The sequence below is a fragment of the Neovison vison genome, chromosome 11, assembly GCF_020171115.1.
Source record: "Neovison vison isolate M4711 chromosome 11, ASM_NN_V1, whole genome shotgun sequence".
Classification (NCBI taxonomy): Eukaryota; Metazoa; Chordata; class Mammalia; order Carnivora; family Mustelidae; genus Neogale; species Neogale vison.
Genome location: NC_058101.1, coordinates 47,669,179 through 47,694,606, shown reverse-complemented (window position 1 = coordinate 47,694,606; position 25,428 = coordinate 47,669,179). Strand labels below are relative to the sequence as shown.

The 25,428-nt window shown below is 42.2% G+C and overlaps 1 protein-coding gene across 1 annotated transcript in view; it reads left to right on the top strand.

Annotated features, from left to right (window-relative positions):
* The first annotated feature begins 540 nt into the window (after positions 1-540).
* The window catches only part of RBPJ (recombination signal binding protein for immunoglobulin kappa J region), a 217,236-nt gene continuing 192,348 nt past the window's right edge, over positions 541-25,428 (top strand). Inside the window, exon 1 of the mRNA XM_044225838.1 lies at positions 541-680. The gene's annotated coding sequence lies outside the window, so the exon portion shown is untranslated. The remainder of the gene's footprint in view (positions 681-25,428) is intronic.

The window sequence follows — 25,428 nt, the reverse complement described above, 5'->3', positions numbered from 1 at the left end:
AGAGGTTAGCCTGGAGACTGTTGAACCCTGGGGAGTGTGAAATTATGGGTCAGAGGGACCTGTGATATGGTGGGTAACATCACCGTACTTTTACAGATACGAAACTGGGAATCTGGACCAAACTAAGATTAAAAAGTCCTGTCTAGACTTGGAGGAGTCCAGTTGATCCAATGATTTCCATTCAGCAGAAATAACCGAGGTCAAGAACATCAAGGCAGCCATTAAACATGAAAAAAATCAAATTAACCTAAGCAGTTGGATCATCATTCCTCTCCTTTTCTTCCTTTGGTAATTTGTTTTCCAGGCTCTTCTTCTATAAAAATCAGGTCTCCTATCTCAAGAGCGGCTAAGGAAAAACAAGAAATAAGAACGATTATTTCTTGTTTGTCTTTATAGATAGCATCTATAATCAAAGCACTTTTGAACTCTCCACCCCTCCCAAAAAAAAAAAAAAAAAAAGCCTGTGTCTGCACTTTTCCCCCCTAGAGAGAATGTTGTTGGCTTTCTTCCTCTTCATTTTGACACTTTCACTTCCTTTGCTGGAAGGTGAAGTGGCCACCAGACTCGGAGTGCAAGTGACCATCTCTTTCCACAATGCTTCATGACATTGGAGCCTCCAAGAACGAATGTTAAGAGTTTCTCTTCAAGATGATTGGACTGCTCTGCCCAGAGTTGCTGAGGTGAGTGATTCCTCCAATAGAATCTCTTTGTCACGTTGCCCGTAAAAATATTGAAGATGCTCTTGCAGATGATTTATGAGTAAGTCAACTGCTCTTTGCCACTTCCACTTCAAGGTATAATGAGCTAACCATCCCCTCTGCTGTCTCACTCCTCCCAACTGTGTTCTGGTCACATTGCCTGCTCTCTGTTGAGGCCTTAGATTACTCAGCAGAAGACTAAGGCATGCTTCAAAGGGTGAGGTTTCTATCCCACTAACCAGACACTCTCCTTCCCTTAGGGCTAACAGCACTGCTCTTTCCTTGAGTTCTTTCCCATCACCTTGTGTTTTCATGACTCCACACTTTCCTCTACTTACCTTTGCAGAAGAACACAAGTTTTCTGAAATCAAAAACATGTACGTTCCCTCTAGATATTTTAAATTTTAGTTCCTTCCTTTCTAACAGCCCCTTCCAGTAATGTCAGTAGGGGATACTAATCAAGTTAGTTGTTTATTGAAAGCAAGAGTACTTTCAGCACAATGTTGGGCTCAGCTGGGAACAGTCTATGATATAGCTACTCTTCTCAAATTGTAATCTAATTGGGAGACAAGTTGTATTCATCCATTCATCCCTATGGACATTCAGGACACAATTCTTGAGTGCCTACTCTATGCTGGGTATTAGGGAAACTGTACAAGTGGTTTCAAAACTCTGAGTTCTGGCCCTAGGGCAGGAGTTGGGGAATGGAGTTATGACTAGGGATACAAATCCACATATATCACAAACAGTGTCTGCAAATTTTTATTCTCTTCTTACTCATGCATATTCATGCATTCATTTGACAAATATGTACTTGAGTGTATGTAAACATGGCATAATGTCTCAGATGTGTCTGTGTATTTCCCAAAACCATTTGGATGCAGTTGTGATCAATTAAATACAAATCCACTTAAAAGTTTTACTGTATTTGGAATGTCATTTTCTCACTGAGTATTTTCTGGGTCAGCAGACACCAGAAGTTCATTCCCATCATGGACCTGCACAAAAAGAGTTAACACTTTAAAAATGTGTTTTTATACTGGAAATGTGGGAATGTCTAAAGAGAAGGTTAACAGAGAGTCCTTAACAACACCCAAAGGTATGGGTTTTGTAGGACAATAGCCAGAAGTGTGTAGGCAAAGAAACCAGGCAGGTGGGGGTGGGGGGTAAGCACAGAAGCTTCAGTGGGTTGGGGGGGCACAAATGTTGTATTTAAGCAACCCTCACCCATGCTGGATCACAATACTTTAAAATATGCACATAAACTCTCTCTTTTAAAATGATTTAGTAACAAGTTATTTTTATATATTTTGTGTGTGTGTGTGTATATATATATATATATATATATATATAATAACTAATAAGTAAATCCAGAACGTCTAAATCTCCACCTCACTGCCCAATCCTAATTATTTAGCTCCATTTACATGACATAGGTTTTTCAAAGGCAAAATATACTATATTCATCCCTGTTCATCATTCTTTATACTTTTCCAAGTGCTTTCTCTATACATGGTTTGATTATCACCAGAACAATGAGATGCAAACAGGACAGGAATCATTATTCTGTTTTGTTTTTTTTTTAAGATTTTATTTATTTATTTACTTGACAGGGAGAGAGAGGTAGAGAGAGAGAGAGAGGAGGTGCACATGAGCAGCGACACAGGGAGACAGAGAAGCAGGTTTCCTGCTGGGCAAGGAGCCTGATGTAGGACTCAATCCCAGGACCCTGGGATCATGACCTGAGCCAAAGGCAGCCACTTAACGGACTGAGCCACCCAGGCGCCCCATTATTCTGGTTTTATAGATGAAGATAGAATGCTGAAGAATAGACAATGAATCACACAGATATAAAAATACACGGAGGTGGGGCACCTTGGTGGCTCAGTGGGTTAAGCTTCTGCCTTCGGCTCAAGTCATGATCTTAGGGTCCTGGAATCGAGCCCCGCATCGTGCTCTCTGCTCAGCAGAGAGCCTGCTTCTCCCTCTCTCTCTCTGCCTGCTTCTCTGCCTACTTGTGATCTCTCTCTCTCTGTCAAATATATAAATAAAATCTTTAAAAAAAATACACAGAGTTTAGCTAGGTAAAATTAGCATGAAAGTGTAAAATGTACAAAGAAATGTAAAATGGTCCTGGGATATAGAATCTGGAATTTGGGAAAGAGGAGGTAAGCTAGACTCCTGTGCTTCTACAGGTCTTCATACGAGTTCCAAAAAGATTGTGCTCATGTTAAATATCAAGCTCCTAAAATTGAAGAAGAGACATTTTAAGAAGGACCTAGGGGGGGAAAAAGGCAATAAAAAATATTTTTGAAAAATGGGAAATAAAATCTAGAAAAGACAGTCCAACTAATAGAATGGTGCATGGCAGGAAATTTTTAAAAATTATATGACATATAATTAAGTGAGGTTTGAGTTGGCTGAATGGGATTCAGCCCACTAGGACTTTCTCTTAACTGTACTTCCAGGAGACAATTATTCACATGGCCTAAAACAGTCCAAAAATTAAACTATATTGGGTCTCATTTCAGGTAATCCATTTTTAAGTGAAAGGCAGCACTGTCAAAAGAATGAGCTTGGGTTTGAATTTTGCTTTCAACACACATTAGCCATCAGGTAACTACTTAATACTTAAATTCTCTGAACTTCGTTTTTATGGTTTCCCATCTCTAAACTGAATATGATAATACTTCCCTTGCATGGTTGCTGCAAAGATTTGAGATGTTGCATGCAAAGCACCTAGTAAAGTATACGCGACACTGCAAAAACTCAAGCGCGGTGAGTTGGTATGTTTGGGTGGTGGTGTTGGGTCTAATTTGTGTGTGTTCTCATGGCCTGAACACTAGACTTGGAGTCAGCAGAATTCAAGTTTTGGGTCCTGACTCTTCCTCTTAGTAACCATAAATGAGATATTATTAAAGGTATTTAGGTTTATTCATCCTGAATCTCTCTTCGTATATAGAAATGAGTATAATTTCCCTTCCTATTTCTAGTACAAGGTTCAAACAAAATGGTGTATGTGAAGTAGCTCTTAAATATAAATGTCATATAAAAATAGAACTAATCGGGGTGCCTGGGTGGCTCGGTGCATTAAAGCTTCTGCCTTCGGCTCAGGTCATGATCCCAGGTTCCTGGGATCGAGCCCTGCATCAGACTCCCTGCTCAGGAGGAAGCCTGCTTCCCTTCCTCTCCCTCTGCCTGTCTCTCGGCCTACTTGTGATCTCTGTCTTCCAAATAAATAAATCAAATCTTTAAAAAAAAAAAATAGAACTAATCATGTAGGTTAAAATAGATGTGTTGCTATAGATATAACAATTTTATCACTGTAGTTAAGAACATAGGGTAGAAGTCTATCCATGTTTTTAGAAGTCCTAGTAACAGCAACAACAAAAACCCCTCAAATTACAAGAAATGTTTAGTTAGCATAGGGGAAATTGTTCAGTTTTAAGGATAAGGAAACATTTGAATAGGCTTACAAGGGTCATGGGACCCTTGTCCCTCTCTAGGTTGGTATCAGAAAGGATGAACAGTCTTGTGTCTCGAGTTTTTCAGGGGAACAGAGAGTCCTCAGCTCAGGAGGCACCAGAGATAGTGCCACCCACCCACGGGGTTTGACCCAGAGAAGTGAAGTTACTTAATCAGAAGGACACCCACAAAGAGGATCTCCAGGGATGAGCTTGCCCCTTGCTTACCCCAATACTTAAGGGCAAATGCATCCCCCCATGGCTTTAAAATCTCTACATCTGGTAAGCAGTAAGAACTGGACAGCAGATGCAAGGCTGTCTGCTAAACTACAGGACAAAATCTCCCTCAAATGTTTCCGTGCACGGCTGGAGGGCAGTGAGGGGCTGGAACTCACCATCTTGAAGTTCCTCCCCTCCTTTTGCATTTATGATATCATCCAGGAAACATTTAAACAACCTAGATGGAACGAAATGTCTCGCCAGGTGGTGGCTTGTGATATATACAGACGGCCCCTGACTCACAAAGAAAGACTACAGAGGTCCCATACATACAAGCAGCTGCTGCTATCCGCCTGGCCCCCACCACCTTGCAGCTGCCATGGGCTGTGTGAAAAAATTAAAAAAGAAAGAAAGGGGATACAAAAAAAAAAAAAAAAAAAAAAAAAAAAAACTTGGACCACTTGCAGATTCGGCACATTCAGAGGCAGAAGAAGACAAGAAGCTGTGGAAACAGGAATCACATAAGGGAATGGACTCTCTGGGTGAATTTTCAGCCACGGGTGATCTGGCAGCAGCCCTCATTCTCTTTGCCTTGAATAAGCTCCTCCCGGGAATTACGATCCTCTTCCATTCAGAAGACTATTAATGCAGGATTTTGCCTCCAAGTCTTACTGGAAAAAGGAAGACAGGAACAAATAATTTACCATTAGAAATCTCTTTCAAAAAACCACTCCCCTCTTCAATGGTTAATAATAAGTGTGCCTACCTCATGGGGTGTTTGTGAAGACAAAGTGAATCAATGAAGAAGTTTTTGTAACTGTGCCCAATATGTGCTTTAACACTGATAAATGTCATAAAAGTGTTGGCTCCCTGTATAATCATGATTATTCCCATTTTACAGAAAAGAAAAACTGAGGCTTAGAGAAGTTAAATTGCCCTAGCTAGACCATAGAACGTAGGGTTAGAAGAAACATTCAAATCTAGGTCTATCTCAAAATCCTGTAATCTATTTTAACTACTCAGCTATAAACAGTCATATGCCTAGCGTTGGGCAGTCATTGACACATTAGCAAGAATTTACTCAAGCACAGTGTTTTCTGCTGAAAATCAATTCAGCTCAGCTGCACTCAGGAAACAGGAATTTTGACCAGTGAGGGGGGCAAGTAGGTTATTTGTGGAAAGAGCAGGAAGACCAGATCAAGAGACCACAGTTGAGTATTAAGTAGGAAGCCTCAAGGCAGTGACACCCACAAATGGGAGAGGTATAAAAAAAGGAAAGTTTAGGAGTCAAAGATGAATTCTGACCCACGTGAAATTTCATCTCAATCTGACTCAAGAGAGGGGGAGGAAGATTTCTATCTTTTTCCCCACCTACCACCTCTTGTCCCACCCACAGTTGCAAATTACTTATTAGTACTCTGGGTAGACTACAAGAAAGTTTAAATAAACTTTTGTGGGCTGGTTGGAAACATAACGCTTCCACTCCCATTTGTCATGCATTTCTTTTGGGAAATGTGTGCTGAGTTCCAAATAAATGACTTGTAATTTAATACAACGTGTGTACACTTCGCGTCTCCCTGGGTTGGGCATTGTGCTGGGTGCTGGGAATACCAAAGGAGATATAAGCCACAGTGTGTGCCCTTGAGCAGGAGACCCGTCCGGGAGAGATATATAAGCAGCTAAGAGACAATGTGCTGAGTGTAACAGGAGAGGTGTGTACAAAGTGTCTGGAGCACAGAGGAGGGGGATAAGGAAATTGCTTTTAAATCAACTTTTGGAATCCAACCCCTCTGCAAGTTGGGAACTGCATGCAATGCATCAGAAGTACTGGAAGGACATGCTTACCATTTAGAACTGAATGAACTCATTCTTTAACAGAACTGTTGCCTGCTTTTTTCCTGGCAAGTGGTAGTATCAATATCTATGTGGGGTTTTTTGATTTTTCTTTTTTTTTCTTTTTTTTTTTTTTTCTGAAGAGGGGAGAGACAGAGATGATTGCATGGACCCAGAACTTGGACTGCTCTGGTTTGAATCTGACATTCACTTACTAGTCATATGACATATGCTTCTCTCAGTCTCATTTTTTTTAATCTGTTAAAGGGACCCATATCTTCTTCATAGAGAAGATAAACCAGCTAATGCATGTAAAGCCCAGTGCCCAAGATGGAGTAAACTTCTCACCCAAATCTGGCTACTTCTAACTGGGTGATAGATATTAGCTGGCTTCAAATAACTTCACCAAGTGGAGCTATGTTTCTGGAAGACCGTTTTGAGGGATACACAGACAAGCATGTTCACATTGTTCTTTAAAGATATATTTATCTATTTGAGAGAGGCGGGGAGGGGCAGAGAGAGAGAGAGAGAGAATCTTCAAGTTGACTCCATGCTGAGTGCAGAGCCCAACACGGGGCTCGATCTCACCACCCTGAGATCACGCCCTGGAATGAAACCAAGAGTCCAACATTTAACTGATTGTGCCACCCAGGCACCCCTAGCATATTTACATTTTAATAGCATATATTTATCTTCACATGTTTGCAGGAGATATGTATAGCCCATCAAACACAAATTTTAGGGGCGCCTGGGTGGCTCAGTGGGTTAGGCTTCTGCCTTTGGCTCAGGTCATGATCCCAGGGTCCTGGGATCGAGCCCCACATCGGGCTCTCTGCTCAGCGGGGAGCCTGCTTCCTCCTCTCTCTCTGCCTGCTTGTGATCTATCTATCTCTCTCTCTCTCTCTCTGTCAAATAAAAAAATAAAAAAATTTAAAAAAAACACAAATTTTATAGATATCATTTCCTAGAAGGAATAAAAAATTTTAGAAATTTTTAGTAAAGCTAAAAGAAAACTATTTAGGAGATAATAGCCAGATGTTACATCTTGTCTTTCAGAATAAAAGGACCAAGCTGACCAGCAGACTTTAATTGAGGCTAGGACAGCAGATAGAAGTTTCACTTTAAATTCTTCTTCTTCTTTTCTTTTCTTCTTCTCCACCCCCAACCCACTGGGCATGGCTCAAATTCATTTTAGTTTTCTTAATATCAAATGTGTATATGAAAGAACATATTAAAATATTCTCTAGATTTTTGTTTTAAAAGGATATGGGGGGGGAATGTCACAGATTAAGAACTGTAGCAAGTGATGGTCTCCCTTTCTGTGTTTTCTCAATGTAATGAAATTCAAAACTTTCATCTAGGACTCTGGGGAAAGGCACCATTTTCTAATGCCTTAACTAAAGAGAGAGTGCTTCTGAATAGCAGAAAAGAATGCCTTCTGCATGCCCACGCTTTCTTGGCCCCGATTTCAATCCCGGTGGAAAAATTCCCTGAAGCCTACGACAGCTGAGCCTTTCGCCTGGAATTCAGATGATCAGAAAAGGAAAATTATACCCTGAGGTTCTGGGGGCCCTCAAGCAGCACACAAAGGCCAGAGACGGGCCCTGACACCTGCTGTGTCTACCCCACAAGCTGGGGGAGCTCAAGCTCTAGGGGATTCGAGTTTGGGGGAGGTAATGGGGGGGCGGAAATGGGAGAGATGAGGACAGGATGGCGTAGACTCATTTGCTGGGTTTTCCCCATGTTGCAGTAAGGACTCCGGGGCACCAAGTCCCTTCTACCCTCTTCTTTGTACAAATCACCCCCAGGAAAGTCCCTCTATCACAACAGTTGGCCTTTGAAACCTATAGAATGGTCATGCCTTGACAGGGTTTCCCTGGGGTCAGTATCCCCAAGGCTTCTCCTGGTTCCACTGTGTCCCCTCCACTGACAGGCTTGTACAGAGCGGAGTGTGTTAAAGACACACAAGACCGAAAGACCCTAGGTCTTTAAAGCTGTTTGTTAAGTCAAGCTGTCTCCTTATACCAGCCTATATGTCTTATCATCTTTTGTACCTCCTGTGGAGATGGCCTCTCCTAACTGAACATCCTCCCCACCCTCCACCAGCCTGGTCAAGCAGTCTTTATTCCGCCCTCCCCGTCCCCACTAGGAAAGAGAGAAGTAATGAATCCCCTCATGGGTCCCACCCTAGGAGAGCAGGTACAGAGCAAAGAGTACTCACGAACTGGGGCAGCAGCTTTCAGATAAATCCCTATATTTCAGCCTCAAGAATAGGATTCTCAGGTACCACACAAGACACCCAGTTCCACTGGAATGTCAGAGAAACAACAACTGATTTTTTAGGAGTATGTCCAAAGTACTCATAATAAATACTTAGATGAAACGTTATTTGTTGTTAATCCAACATTCCAATGGAACTGGACGTCTATATTTGCATTTGCTAAATCCAGCAAACCTACTCAGGAACAACCTCATGAGGCTGGCCTTATTATTCCTATTTTAAAGATGGGCAAATGAGGCTTGGAGGGATTGAGCGACCTGCCAGAAACCACAGCGCCTGTGGGCAACAGAGCAGAGATGACGTTTTCAACCCAGACAGCCACTGATTTCAGGACCAGTGCTATTTCCACAACACCCCAAAGGGATCCAATCCTTCAACAAGACGACTTAGGTGGGATGCTGATGGAGGAAGGTGAGGTTTTCTCTAAGGAGCATGGGGAGAGTCTTGGGTGCCGAGTCCAAAATGTAGAAAATTGTTCAATAAACTGTGGGTGGCTGGAATTACTGTCATGTTTGATAGCTCAAAGACTCTGCTCCTTCCCTATACACACTCTTAAGAAAAGATGTGTTCCCCTCTCCCAGCCCCAGAGCACCTTCAACATGACCCTTCAGCTCCCACAGGGAGCATTTCACCCCATGTGGATAGGCAGTGGTAGATGAAGTCATGGGACACAGCTCCAAAAGAAGCTTCGAGTCATGTTACATCCATTTAACACATGGAGGAAACCCACAGTGCTGAAGGAATTGGCTGGCCCAAGGGCTAAACCAGTCCTCTTTCAGCTGGACAACCTTTAAAGCTCAGTGTGTATAGCTTAGTCACCTTGCTTAACCAGGTCACCGCACCAAAACTTGAAAATATCAATGTGCCTTTCAGGTGGTGGTGTTTTAGGGGAGCAGAAGCTGTGGGATAAAGAGAGGGAAGGGGCATTCTGCTAGAACTCTTTCTCACCTGAACATAAGATCGGTCAGTAGAAACCTTCTACCTGGTTTCCTTCTTAAATCTGGTTGCCTTCTTAAACCTATGACACTTTCTGAATCTGTATAGGGGACTCTTTTTGGAGCACATGCTGCTTAGAGATGCCCACAAGCCTCCAGGTCCCAAGGGAAATTGCTGTGGCTCTGTACATAGGGGGCATATTTTACCCTCCTCAACTTAAGTCCCAGCCTTTTCCTCCAGACCCTCACTGGAGAAGCCACTCAAGGATGAGGGTAGCTGGTAAGAGCCAAGGAAAATGGCATGGAAAGAAAATGTGCACCCAAATCTGTCAGCACCAGGAAAGTTGGCTACCTTATAATCATTTAAATACATGATGATGAAAGCAGTAAATCCTCATTGTGGGGAAAATTTGAAAGTGCTAAAAAGTATAAAGAAACAAAAACTACCCATCATCCCCTCATGTTGAGGGAGAACCTATACTAAAATTGCTGTGAATTTCCCAAGGATCTCTGTCCATATAATAAACATAATTGGCCTCATGCTTCATCTATGACTTCATATTCCACTTTTTCTAATGAAACACATTATAACTTCCCTCACATCCTTCAAGACTACCCAAGGAATCGTCATGATTTTGATGACCCATTCACAGATCCATTGAAAATTGTGTCATTTATTTACTTATTCTCCTGCTACTAAGGATTTAGAGTGTTTCCAAGGTTTTCACCCCAATAGAAATAGCATAGCAGTGAACATCTTCCTCACATACATTTTTTTATCAGACCCTTGGCACCTGTTCTCTTATGTCTCAAGTCTAATACAGTGGCTTCTGATATCTGACCCAAAGATATGTGTCTTATCGTGTTTTCTGTTTTTGCCATGCTCTGCAAGGAGCCCCGTGTCTTCCAGAGGCCCCGCCAACTGAACTAGTTCAAGAAGCCCTGTGGTCGAGTGTAGAGCAAGGACTACCTAGTCCCTTGTCAGACTTCCGGTTTCTTCATGGCTGGAAGCTCCATCCCTCGTAGACTCAGGCCATGCTTTGTAAGAGAGAGACAGAGACAAACAGAGAGGTAGAGACAGAGAGAGAGAGAAAACCCCAGGACCCGTTTTCAGAGAAACCACCGCACCATGTAATGCCGCTGGGAACATGACAATGAAAGTCCTCAGAACTGTGCTGCTTGGTATTTTGACAGAACCGTCGCTTGCTGATTCAGTTAATGATAATGTTGGGTTCCAAATTTTTTCCAAAAGGGAGTCTTAAGTGTTCTCAACTTGGATGGGGCTGGCTTAAAAATAAACAAGTAAGTTACATAAGTCCAAACTTTGGAGGATCGTGTTTTAGAAGCCAAAGCTCTGGGGTTGGATTAAAGGGGCCTGCTCACATCTTGTGGTTGGGGCTCATGGGCAACCTTCAGGGTGGTGCACTTCAGCTGTCCCTGAAATCCGTCTTCTAATTTGAGCACCAACACCCACCGGGAACTCTCACAGAGGACACCCTGTGTCGCAGGGCTTAGGAGACAAGGGAGAAAGACAAAGAAGCAAGTGCAACCACTCACTGGTAGATGGGGACAGACTTCTGTTTCTTTACCCCCTCCCAATGTCAGATCTTTTACAAGGCTTAATGATGTTATTCAAGAACTGTCATCTTCCGCTTGATGTCTGGCTGTATTTTAGTGGGAAGCAAACCGATTACTGGAAAGCTTTTTAAGACACCCCCAGGAAGAAAAGCTTCAGATTCCTCTAGTGACCAGTGTGGAGGGACCCCCACTCTGGGTCCAGCTGTGGGAACTTTTGAGGGACAGGAGCAGTCCAGGGCTCCGGCAGGGTTCAGAATCCTCCATGCACTCTGAGAGTAATAAGAATACGTGAACTGTCACAAATGAGTGTCTCCATTAGAGCGTTTAGGTATCCTGATTATTACAAGCTTTATAAGTGGGAGGTGTGGAGGACCCAAGGATAAAAGATAAAGCACAATAGACCCTGCCCTCAAATTGCTGATGCTCGCTGAGGAGAATAAATTTGTTCACAAACAGCCAGAAAATGCCACGTGCCCATTGCAAATGGTAGTGGAGATGAGGGATCCACATGGGCCAGGAAAGCAAGGTAAAAGCAGTACTCACTTCTAGCCAGTAACTTGCTTTCTGGAATGCAGGCCGGCCCAGTGTGGCTATAGCTTTGAATATTCCAAAGCGGGAGAATGTGATTTTTCTGTAAAATATCCCGATTTCTTCTTAAGCTGTTGAAAAAAATTTTTTGACACTGTGCAAACTAATCAAAACATACCCATGAGCTGTATCAGAACAAGTCACCAGAGTGGACCTCTGTTGCGGACTATATTTGTTAATATGCAGAAATATCTACCCTTATGAAAAAAAGCACTTTACATAAACAATATGTTTAATATGAGTTTGTTCCAAATCATGCATTTAAAACATAGGAAAAAGATGGAAGGTGATACATCAAAATGTTAACAGTAGATGCTGGATAGCAGGACTATAAATGATTTTTTTCCCTATTGTTTTTCTGTCTTTAATGATTTTTTTTATAATGAGTATTTGTTCCTTCCATAATCAGAATTTTATATAACAACTTATATAAAGACTTAGTTTTTATAAAAACTTAGTGCTATTTTATTATGAAACAGATAAGATATTATAAAAGCTTTAAGAAATAAGAAAAAATTAAATGAGAATAAGAATTATTGAAAAATGTTAAGAATAATAAAGTCTGAGAAATAAGAAAATAAATGGTGCACATTGGACATTTTCAGTGAACTTTACAGGCATTATTTTATTTACTCTTCTCAACTTCTGTGCAATGGGGCTACTGTTATTCCTGTACACAAGGAAGAGGATGAGACTCAGAGTGGTTAAGTAACTTGCCCAAGGTCACACAGCTCATAAGCAGCAGAGCTAGAATTCACAATCCAGGTCATTTGCATCCAGAGGTTATGTGTTCTCCTAACCTTAAGTAGAAGATTTGTTTCCCCTTTTCCAAGGTTTCAATTTCTGAGTTTTCAGTTACCTGCAGTCAACTGTGGTTGGGAGACAAATGATATTCCTTCCAACAAGGCATCAGAAAGTCAGTAATAGCCTTATCCTCTGTCCTGGTGCCTAGAGCTGTCACCTCACTTCAGCTCATCGTGTAGGCATTTCATCGTCTCCCATCATCCCGAGAAGAAGGGTCAGTACAGTTACTATAGGTATTTTGAGAGAGAGAAAAACCACATTTGCATAACTTTTATCGCAGTATATAGTATAATTGCTCCATTTTGTTACTGGTTGTTGTTCTTCATTTCTCACGTTGCCTAATTTATAAATGAAACTTTCCCATAGGAGAAGTATGGTATATATAGGGTTTGGTACTATCTGTGGTTTCAGGCTTTCACTGGGGGGTCTCAAATATACCTCATAGACAAGCCAGGGAGTATTGTACTAAAAGCAAAGTGAATGAGGAAGGTCAAGGAGATGGTGGTCCCTGACTTGGGCCTTGAACACCCAGTAAGAGTCCCACCTGCTGAGCTAGAAGGAAACAATATTGCCAAAGGAGTCGAGATGACACCAGGGGGGCGTAGCAAAACGTTCTGATGATTTGAGGTAAGTGGGCTAGAGACAGTCACGAGAGTCGGAAGTACTAAATGCAGGGGTGCTTAGGAATTACACTGTATTTATAGTCAGTGGGTGTGATTGACTTTTCCAGTACCAGAATGAGATTGGTACCATGGTGTTATTAATTGGCTGGGGCCGCCATAACAAAATATCACAGACTGGGGGGCTTACACAACAGAAACTTATTTTCTCACCGTTGTGGAGGCTGAAAGCCCAAGATTAACATGTCAGCAAGCTTGGTTTCTTCTGAAGCCTCCTCCTTTGCTGGAAGATGGTCTCCTTCTCAGGGTACCCTCCCATGACCTTTCCTCTGGCATCCCACCTTCCTCTTCTCCTAAGGACACAACCAGATTGAATTAAAGCCCACCCTAATGGCTTTATTTAACTTGATTTCCTCTTTCAAGGCGCTGTCTCCAAATACAGGCACACTCTGAGGTACCAAAGGTTAGGACTTCCCATGAATTTGGCAAAGAACACAGACCAGAGAAACGCTCTCATCTCTTTCCCTCCTCCTCATTTTCCTCAGTACCAAACAGCCCAGCATGAGCAGTAACCATCTCTGTGCTGGGATCCTCAAAACTTGGCTCTGGAAAAATGTGTTATGAATTACTTCTAAGATTTCTCTTCTGATTCTCCTGGAGCTCTTGAAGTTCACGGCCAGACTGGTATTGGCACACCAGGTCATATGCAAAGAAGCTCAGTCCAAATAGCCATAGGAGATTTTTAAAAAATATTTTAATCTCTGGTGCGCCTGGGTGGCTCAGTGGGTTAAAGCCTCTGCCTTCGACTCAGGTCATGCATGATCCCAGGGTCCTGAGATCGAGCCCCATGTCGGGCTCTCTGCTCAGCGGGGAGCCTGCTTCCTCCTCTCTCTCTGCCTGCCTCTCTGTTTACTTGTGATCTCTGTCTGTCAAATAAATAAATAAAAATCTTTAAAAAAATATTTTAATCTCTGATTTCCATCTTTCAAAACAAACTTAAAGATGGCCCAAATCATAACCCTCCAGCAACACGTACAAGTCTAACTTCCCATACTCACTGCAACTACTTCCTCTCTTCCCTCCATGCCCCTAGACCACAAAGATGATCTGCTCCCCTCCCCTCTCCCAAGCTCCCAACGTTTTCTAACTTAACTCCTTTCTACAGGACAGGGGGCGGGGTGAGTCAGGGAACGAGGTCATATTAATAATGGTCTACCTTGGGGGTCCTGGGTGGCTCAGTCAGTTAAGCAACCAACTCTTGGTTTCAGCTCAGGGCACAATCTCAGGGTCATGAGATCAAGCCTGGCATGGGGCTCCGCGTTCAGTGGGGACTCTGTTTGAGATTCTCTCTTTCCCTCTGCCTGTCTCCCTTCATTGCTTTCTAAAATAAATAATTAAATCTTAATTTAAAAAAAAAATCCACCTCATCACACGCAGATATGTCTCTCTAATACCACTAACCCAAGCCGGTGTTGGCATAGCCCTTTGTAAACCAAAGCTTTTTTTCACTTCAGTACTACCTCCGGACGCTTCCAGCAACTCAGACAACTAGAAGGCAATTTCATCTTCAGAGGGTTGGGGAAGAATGAGATCGGAAATTTTTCTGACAAATTTAAGACTGGCTAATGGTGGAGTAGGAACTAGCTGGACCTGGCAGCTTTCTTCCCAGGACTCGACCCATGATGCTTCGATTCTCAAAACAGGTGGCATGGGGTTGACCCACAGCCCTGAGGTGCCCTGTACAATATTAAGAACATTAAAATATTCCAGAGTTGCCCACAGGATTTTTACCTTGCCAGAAATCATGGTAAGAGATGTCAATCTATCTATAAATGTAGGGCTTTTTTTTTTCCCCCAGAAGAAAGTTGTATTTTTAAAACTGTTTTCCTTTTGCAAAGTGGCAAACATCCCTAGGTATTTTTCACTCTCAAAAGTCCTTGCAACCTTTCTTGACACCCTCTGCCTGTGTCAAATGGCAGGCATGATGGAAGTCACTTGGCAGGCAGCGGTGGGAGGTGGCAGGGAAATGGTCCCCCCCCCCACTGTGCTGTCAGGCTAATCTGTTTTCCTCATTCTGCAAAGGAAACCATAAGTGCATTTTGCCCACTCCAAACTCCTGAAACTGGAGTTATGAGGTCGTATGGAGGAGGCCAGGAAAAATAATTTCTTGGGGTGGTTTGCTGCTTTTACTAGTGACCTGTAATACTAATTACCCCCCCTTCCTGTCTGAATAAGACATCTTTATGATGATTCACCACTGTGGAAGCCAGCGTCAATAAACAGGCCACTGAAATTCAATTCTGTTGCATCTCAAAACTGGATTCTTTGGGTCTTCACAGGCAAATTCAGTCTCCTTATAATCCAGTCTAGTGTTAGGTATAGAAATAGGAGCAGATTTCCTAGGCCTTCTGGGTAGAAAGGTGTCTCTAGTGGTGGCCCACTTGGGCATGAAGCATAGAATCATTTCTTTCTGCTCTTTGGGGTTTTTGTTGTTGTTGTTTTTGAAGGAGAACAATACCTAAGAAATCCTGGTTCCATCATTTATTGGCCATGTGCCGTTTTTCTGCAACTTTACCCCTCTATGCTTTGGTTTCCTCATCTACAAAATGGGGAACCTACCTCACAGGATTTTCACGTGGTTTAAATGAGTTAATATGTATAAAGCAGTTAGAACTGCACCTGGTACATAGTGAGGGCTGTCTGTGGATTCAAAATACACACTTTGAGAAAAAGTCATGTTTAATCAAATCAAGCAGGGTGACCTGAAGGGCACTCTGTGGCTATTGGCTGACTGTGCCCCGAGATCTGATGCTCTCTTTCCTGCAGAGTGAGCCTGAGTAGGACACACAGAGGTCAGGGCAGCCCTTCAACCATGAACCAAGAAGTGAGGAGGGAAATGCACAGGTCCAGAGTTGGCCACTTGCTTTCCCAGGTCAACGAATAATCATTCTCAGAAATGAAGTCAGCCAACTTCAAAGTTTTCCTCCCTAGAAATGAATTTTGAAGGTTGCCTGGGTGGCTCTGGCAGTTAAGCATCTGCCTTTGGCTCAGGTCATGATCGAGTCCCACATTGGGATCTCTGCTCACTGAGGAGTCTGCTTCTCCCTCTGCCGGCCTCTCCTCCAGCTTGTGCTCACTCTCTGTCCCTCTAACAAATACATAAATAAAATCTTTTTTAAAAATGAACTTGAAGACTGTACCTCTGCACACATACTCAATTTACCTAAACTTTAATCTATCATTTTAAGATTAAATGATTACAGAAGATACATTATACATTATTAAAATTGACATTTGAAAAGAAGACAGTTGAATCACTATTTTAAACAAATCCTATGGAAGTATTACCCCACCAATGTCCTAGCAATTTGCCACCCATTATCACCCATTTAAAAAAATGCACAAAGGGAAAATAAAAATTAAAAAGATAAAAATATATGCAAACAAGTTTTCTTTCACACTGAGAAATTCTACGTTTTTCTTTTATCTCCTTAAGCTGCTCTTCTGTTTGTCTTCCTTCTCAGAATTCTATCCTAATAAAAATTTTTATAAGTTATTCATCTGTTCATCATCCTTCTTTGCAACACATATGTGAATAGTTTTTCCTCTGGCCACTGTAAATATAAAAATGGAATGGAAAGGAAAGGAAAAAAAGGAAAGAGAGAGAAAGGAAGGAAGGAAGAAAGAAAGAAAGAAGGAGAGAAGGAGGGACGAAAGGAGAAAGAAAGAGAGAGAGGTTCTTTGAGATTTAAGTATCGTAAGTTAGTAGTAGCATACAATTGATCAAAACAGCATCAGTATATTTTAACTTTTGACATATAGCTATAATCTCAAAGTAATTTTAATGCATTTTAATGAGATGGGTGGAGATATTCACCCCAATTAGTTCATATATTCAAGAATGATTATCACTTACTATTAGAGAAATTAAAATAATCTAATTAAAAGATTAGAATCATTGCTATTCCCTACATTCAGTTCTTTGGACCCCTTCCTAACTGCATGCGCCAAACACAAAATAACTCTTAAGCATCTATAACTTTGCTTAGGTCTTTCTCCAATTTTACCAAAAGTAAATAATTGAAAACCATCTAATTTGAGAAAGGATTTATTATCCAATCATTAGTGTCTCATTCTGTGAAATAAAACCCATAGGGCCAAGACTTGTAAATTACTATTATTATACTTGCTATCCTTTTAGAGGCACTCTGTTAAATTAGTTTCAGTAAGAATTGAAAAATATTTATTTCCGTACATTTTTGGACTAGAACTACTTTAATGCCTTTTTCTTGTTGGATGCTTGAAATAAAATTTTGTCAGAATCTTACTCAGATTTGACTCATTCCACTGGTGTAAAATATTCTTTTTTTTTTTAAAGATTTTATTTATTTATTTGTCAGAGAGAGAGAGAGCACAGGCAGACAGAGTGGCAGGCAAAGTCAGAAGGAGAAGCATGCTCCCTGAGGAGCAAGGAGCCCAATGTGGGACTTGATCCCAGGACGCTGGGATCATGACCTGAGCCGAAGGCAGCTGCTCAACCAACTGAGCCACCCAAGCGTCCCTATTCTTTTTTTTTTTTTTAAGATTTTATTTATTTATATGACAGAGAGAGAGATCACAAGAAGGCAGAGAGGCAGGCAGAGAAAGAGGGGAAGCAGGCTCCCTGCTGAGCAGAGAGCCTGATGTGGGGCTTGATCCCAGGACCTTGAGATCATGACCTGAGCCAAAGGCAGAGGCTTAATCTACTGAGCCACCCAGGGTGCCCCTGATGAAAAATATTCTATCGTGTAACCCAATTATTAGACAAATCAGCCAAGTTAGGTACATTTCTTGTCATTAAAAGTTTCTTAAATGAGTGTCTTAATAATCATTTTGGAAAGTATTATTAATAACCACTGAGAAATAAATTATGGAATGCATCATAGAAAATAGATTACTAAAAAGCAGCCAAGTTTACACTGATGTAGATCAGATTTAATTAATTTTATAATGAGTGTAAAACAGGATAACAATGCTGTTTCTCATTACTTGATTTGCAATAAAATAGCACACTATTTTGCCAAAATTATGTTATTTGTGGAGCCAGAAATGTGATAGAAGACAAGATACTCTTTTTGTAAGTTATGTGAACATGTGCTTCTAACTCTGATATGTGGCTTTGGGAATAACTAAATAGGAATTGTGTCCAAAAATCAGAAATAATTTGGTTAATTTCATTAATTCTCGTGACCAAACTGTTCTGTTTAATGAACTTGTTTAATAGGAAAGTAATATGTATCTGAATAGTGCTAAAACTAATCAGACCAACAGGTATCAAATACCTAAGTATTTATTCATAAGAAGTAGGTAAGGGGCACCTGGGTGGCTCAGTGGGTTAAAGCCTCTGCCTTCGGCTCAGGTCATGATCCCAGGGACCTGGGATCGAGCCCCACATCGGGCTTTCTGCTCAGTGGGGAGCCTGCTTCCCTTCCTCTCTCTCTCTCTGCCTGCCTCTCTGCCTGCTTGTGATCTCTGTCTGTCAAATAAATAAATAAAATCTTTAAAAAAAAGAAGTAAGTAAGATATGATTTTATCAAAATCAGCTCTAACAACCTCACAGAATAGCATACACAATATCTGAAAAATGTAACCTATCTGCAGGCTTTATACAATGTATCATGGAAATCCTGGTAGTCCCAGAAAATACTCCAGTTTTATCTTTAAATAGTTAGCATCATTAATTAGCCTGGACAGCTCAGTTGTTGTCAGGCACTTTCCTTTCCAGTTAATAAGCCCTAAGGATGAGGAATCAGACTTTTCTTAAACACAAAAACTCCCCCCAACACACACACGCACACACACATGCACAGATGTTGCCATTAGTAATCAAATTCAACCACAAGGAACAAAAAGATTATAGGATACCCATCAATTGGATAATAATGGCCAATATTTAATGAGCACTTACTATGTGCCAGTCACCGTTCAAAGTTAATGACATATACTAGCATTTAATTGGTCCTTATACAGCAACTTTGTGAGGTCGGTCTGATAAACAACCCCATTACCAGAGAAGGAAATGGATACTCAGAGGCCAGAGGAAGGTAGTATATTGTCCAAGGTGCATTAGCCCCAGAGCCTGGGTTTAACCATCACATACATCGCCTTCTTGGCACATGAGTTCATTTATTATTACTTCCATTCCATAATTAACCACTACAGTTCTATAATAACAACCACTGTGGTAAGCAGAATAATGCCCTCCCCAGAGGAAGTCCACAGTCTAACCTCTAGGACCTGTGCGTGCATGGCAGGAGACCCTTTGCAGGTGTGATCCAATGTCCTGGATTATTCCAGGGTCATCAAAAGGTGTTGGATCAGGGAGGCAGGAGAGTGAGAGTCAGGGGAGACCCGACCATGGAATCAGAGGTCAGAGTGAGTGAGTGCTGACTTTGAAGATGAAGAAAGGGTTCATGAGGCAGCGAAGGCCAGCAGCCCCTAGAAGCAGGAAAAGGCAAGAAAACAGACTCTCCCCTAGAGATTTCAGAAAAGAGCACAACCCTCCCAACATGTTGATTTTTAGCCACATAAGAACCATGTAAGGCTTCTGACCTCTCAAACTGTAAAATAATAAATTCATGTTGTTTTAAGCCACTGAGTTTGTGGCATTAATACAGAAGCAATAGGAAACTCATTCACTCGCCAAAGCACAAATTAAGGCATCAGTCAGGGAAGGGTATGAGCTTCTACCAACCATCATGTACAAGCCGATGGCAGCACCTCACCTGCTGCCAAATAAAGTCAGGAAATACATTTGAGCAGCTCAGAAACAACCAATAGGTTCTCGTTTCTATTCTGAAAACGAAGGTGCCTCTTGTCTCAGTTTTGGAATAAGTAAAGATGATCCATGGAGATTCTTTCTCATTTTTACTTTTACAAAATTGACTTTGTTGGTTCTTTTTATGAAACGTCCCCCCTCTGTTTCAGTGTCAATTTTTGCTTGAAGACTTTCCAAAACTTTCCCTTTCTGAACGTTTCCTGCTGGGTTTGAGCCCTGACTCTCCCAGTGAATCTGCTCCAGACCATTGGCATTATTATAATTGGTGGGGTCATAATTCATGTAACTATTACCCGGTACTCAAAGGAAGCACCTTCTCTGCTCTTACGGAATTGCTGATTCAGCCGTCAGTTGGTCTTCCTGCATCCCGAGCTCCACACAGCAGCCAGAGGGAGCTTTTCACTCCAGAAATCTGACAATGTCATTCCTCTCTTCCAACTCCTTCCCTGACTCCCATTACACTGAAGATGAAGAATAGATTGCTAAGCGTGATAGCCAAGAGCCCCTTGTGATCTGCCTCCCCTCAGGGTCTCCCAGACTCAACGGCATCTCTCTCCCAAGCTCTGCCTCTAGGACTCCAGCCCTACCGTGTTGCTCATTACTTTGAAATGTGGCAGGTTCTCTCCAGCCTCTGTGCCTGCACATCCTGCTTTCCTTACCTAGGGCAACATCTGCTCCCTTTTCCATCAGACTGTCCCCTTCTGTCCCCTTCCTCTCCGACTCAAGGAGGCATCCGATTGTCCCAGCATCACGTGCAAAGACACGGCTAACCAGGTAATAGGCACACAGGTGTGGGTTCAGAACAGCCACCCTTTACTTTTGAGCTGTGGTTTCCTATGTCATCTATCTCTGATTTCCTAGCTGGATACTGTACTACCAACCTCTTTTTTCTGGCCTTTGGCTCTGGTCTTTTCCACTGGACAGCCGACATTGCGAGGCTCACTCCCATGAACCTAGTACCATCTGCAGCCCCAGGTAAGAGGCATTCCCAGATCATTCAGCCTTAGCTTATAGCACCCCCCACAACACACACACACACTTAGCCCACATGAGAAAACACTAAGAGAGACTGATATAATAACAATTATCGATACTTACTGGGTTCCACAGCATGCCAGGCATTATATTAAGTCCTTTGTTTCTTTCATAAAAAAGAAAAATCGATGGGCACCTGGGTGGCTCAGTGGGTTAAGCCACTGCCTTCAGCTCAGGTCATGATCTCAGGGTCCTGGGATGGAGTCCCGCATCGGGCTCTCTGCTCAGCCAGGAGCCTGCTTCCCTTCCTCTCTCTCTGCCTGCCTCTCTGCCTACTTGTGGTCTCTGTCTATCAAATAAATAAGTGAAATATTAAAAGAAAAAGAAAAATCGGGGTGCCTGGGTGGTGCACTTGGTTGAGTATGCCACTCTTTTTTTTTTTTTTTTTTTTTTGAGCCGAAGGCAGCGGCTTAACCCACTGAGCCACCCAGGCGCCCCAAGTATGCCACTCTTGGTTTCAGCTCAGGTGGTGATCAGGGTCGTGAGATGGAGCCCTCTGGCAGGCTCCATGCTCAGCATGGAGTCTGCTTACTGTTCTCTCTCCCTCTCCTTCTGCTTTTTCTGGGTCCTCCTCCCCCATGCGCACACTCTCTCTATATAGTAAATAAATAAATAAATAAATCTTAAAAACAAGAAAAGAAAAATCGCCTATAAAGCAGGTACTCTTTTCTCCATTGACAGATGAGGAAACCCACTTCACTCAACTGTTTTCTGCCTGGCCTATGTCTTTGGGGTTTCAGCTCTGGGTCAAGACTGTCATGGAATCTCAAAAATGGGAAAGATGTCCCCAGTCTAATCTCCTCACCTAGCAGGACAACAGGAGTCCCTATTCATGTCATGGTCATCAAATTCATGGTCACCTCATTCATGGTCAGGAGCACAACTGTCTGCTGAAATCCTTTCAGTGAGGGTCATTCACTACACAGTGAGGCATCCTATTACTGTTGTCACTACCGTCGTTACTGTTAATAACATTTATGTAACGACTTGAAATTTACATAATGCCTTAACTGCTTTATCTTGCTTAATCACCATAGCTAACATGTGAATCGCTTATTGTTATCCACATTTTACAGATAAACACACTGAGAAATGGATGACCTGTCCAAGGAGGTAGAATTTGAGCTCAGATTTTCTAACTTCAAATTCAAAGCTGTTATAGTATGAAATATTGCCCAAATACATAAAAGTACAAAATCATGTAAGAGACATCCAGGTACCCACCACTGAGATGAAACAGATGTCAGCTTTCACTGTACGTGTGTCAGAGCTCCTCCTGCCAGGGTTTACCAGTCCTTGAGAGGAGCAGATCATCCCTCTGTGGTGTGCAGATTTAAGTCCAATCCCTCTGTCTTGAAGGGCCATCCTGTCTTCATTTTAAATCGATGTTCTTGAGGATTTCCTTGGTTCAAAGGAAATGTCTAAAGGAGAATGGGGACACAGAGGGAAGAATGACCCAGAAATACTTGGATCTTCTTATCTTAGCATATGTCATTCATGACAATTCCCCTTCTCTTTTTCTAACAACTGGTTAACTCTACTCTCAAAAACTCCATGAGACTGACCCAATTGTTTTGTTACGTTTAGAGTGTAACCATGTCAAATAAGTGGACTTTTTCTAAGGTGGGTATGGGTGAGGTGTAGGTTGTGCTGGAAGCTACTTGGTAGTTGGGGAAGTAACATGATGTGGGATGCAACAATCTGGAGAAACTTTCCTGCAACCACTCGTTGTCTCACCCACACAGTGGTTGGTGGCCCCCGACCTCCTTTCCATCTTATGTAAAATGGAACTAAGAATACAGCCTGGACCCCTGTTATCCCTGCCCCAGCCTGGTCCAGATGTGCTCTACCACCCAGCACAGCTAAGGAAGAATCACCCTATGCCCGGAAATTCGACTCATTTCACGAGCTGAATGCAATCAGAGGGCTGAGGAGCCAGCTCAAGATGAATCATCTGGATCAAGAGATGATTGTCAGTGGTCCTAGCAACACACTTCACCACCAATAGCCATCTCATTTGATCTCTGCACTGATGCTCAAACCACAGATTTCCTGGGCCTGCAGCCTCCCAGGAAATGGAAGCCAAAAAACAGATGATTCATATTTCCTCTAGAGTGGCAAGAAAAACTGTCTGCCACGGAAATTGCCACCAACCTTGCAAGGCCCTGGTCTGAGCTGCTCCCTCCACGTGCTCAAGATGATGGGCTTAGGCTCCCTTGGGTCCAGAGACTGTCCTCTCACTGAGTTCTCTCCAAAAATGAGAGGGGAAGGACAGAAAGAACTGGAGGAGGAAAGGAGAGTTAACATTCTATAAGTGTCCAGTGTGAGCCGGGCTCTGACTCCATGAGCCACTTTACATATACTATTATGTCACGCAATTTCACTACAAAAAGGTGAGGCAGGTACTTGATGCTGTCTGCCATACTTTGCATTATTTTTATTGTCCATTTCCCTCACCAAATGGTTCATTGCTCTATCTCCAGTTTCTAGAACTGGGACATAATAACGTAGAGCAATTATAGATAACGCTCATTCCAACTACTGTCCTAAGTACTTTAATACACTAGCTCAAGCAAATCATAATAGTAATAATTTGCACTTAGCTTCTGCCAGACCCTGTTCAATTTTCATACATTAACTCAGTTATTTCTCACAACAACCTTATGACTTCAAACAAAACAAAATCAAAAAAACTACCATCGCCACTTTCTGAATGATAGAGCTGAGACATGGAGAAAAAACTGGCTTGCCCATTCTCCTCCAGCTAGATTCAATTCCAGGCTACCAGCCTCTAGTTTTAACCATGGCGCTAGTCTGCCTCTCTCAAGATAGATGCTTAATAAATATTTGTAAAATGAATGATCATACCCATTTTACAGATGCAGAAACTTAGCTACTTGGTAAGATCCTACAGCTTATAGGAACAACTAGGATTCAAACTGAGATCTGTGTGATCATAAACTACCATAACCACGGCCTATGAATTTTTAAAATTTTAATGAAATATACAAAACATAAAGTTTACTGTTGTGACCACTTTTAAGTACACAGTCCTGTGGCATTATCGAATGCCACATTCACATTATTGTGCAACCATTACCACCATCCATCTCCAGAACTTTTTCATCTTCCCCAGCTGAAATTTTGCACCCATTGAAGACTGACTTCTCATTCTTATAAAATTCTTAACAAGACGAAATGTGGCTAGCATTGGACCCTGAGTGAGAATTCAACTATGTAGAATGATGTGAGAAGAGCAGTAAAGAATTTCTGCCCTTGAAACTTTCTTCTCTGTTAGCAGTCATAAATTCGGACATTATAACATTAAGCAGCCATTCTTGTGATTTTTTTAGAGATCTTGAGATCTTCGAGAGCCCAGAGAGAAGGTTGGGATATCAAGCTGTCACAATACAGAGAAAGCTTAAAGGGAAGATTAGAATCATTAGCACCAAGAAACTCCCTTCCCTTCTAGCTTGTCTGGGATGGGGGCTGCCTTCTTTCAGTCACTCATCAGATATTGAGGACAGCCCATCGTGTTCCAGGCACTGCTGAAGTGCTGGAGATATGCTAGTGAGCATATCTCCAGCTCATTACTCCATGGAAGAGTAAACAGTATGACCCTCCATGCTAGGGACGAAGGGGTCGAACTCTGGGAACACATAGGAGGAGTTCAAGGAAGGCTTCCCAGGAAAAGCAATAACCAAGCCCAGACCTACAGTTTGAATAGGGGTCATCTCAATGAATGTGGCTGGAGAGAAGTGGTGGGAAGGCAGAAAAAATGTTCCAGGGCAAAGCAAACAGTATGTGTAAGACTGGAAAACAATATACCTGTGTGAGGAACAGCAGAGTTGTCAACAGAGGGACTGAGGCATGGTGTAGGCAGAACAGAGAGAGAGAGAGAGAGAGAGAAGCCTTGAATGGGGGTGGGGACCAGGTCAGGTCAGACCTTGTAAACCAAATGAAGGAATATGGACTTTATCATGACAGCAACTTGGAGCCACAGAAGATTGAAATCTGGAAGGTGGCACACTCCGATTTGCATATCACAAAATGTGGAGGACAGAAAGAAAGGACAGACAGAACTGGGAATAGGGAGACTGGATAGGAGCTGATGATGTAAATCAGGCCAGAGATGAGGGTTCTTTGAACCAGGATAGTGGCCACCATGCAGATGAAGTTGGTAGACAGATTCAAGAGTGACCATGGGAGCAGAATTAAGAGGATGGGGTGATTTTAGGGAGATGGGGAGAGACAGGTGTTACAAATGAGGCCTGGGTTTCCAGTTTGAATAACCAAATGACTGGTGGTTATATTCACCCATTCACTGAGGCAGAGGACCCTGGGAGAGTGGCTGGTTTGGGAAGCAGTAAATCAGTTCCATTTTGGTCAAGTTCAACTGAGGATCCTATGAGATACCCCAGTAAAGATGTTAAGGAGGACAGCAAAAAGAAGTGGGCAGGTGCTTTTGGTGTAATTCTCCCTCTTTTGTACATGTGGGTTAGAGAGGATGAGGAAAGATTGACAAGAGGAACTAGAATCTAGTTAATTCTGGATAA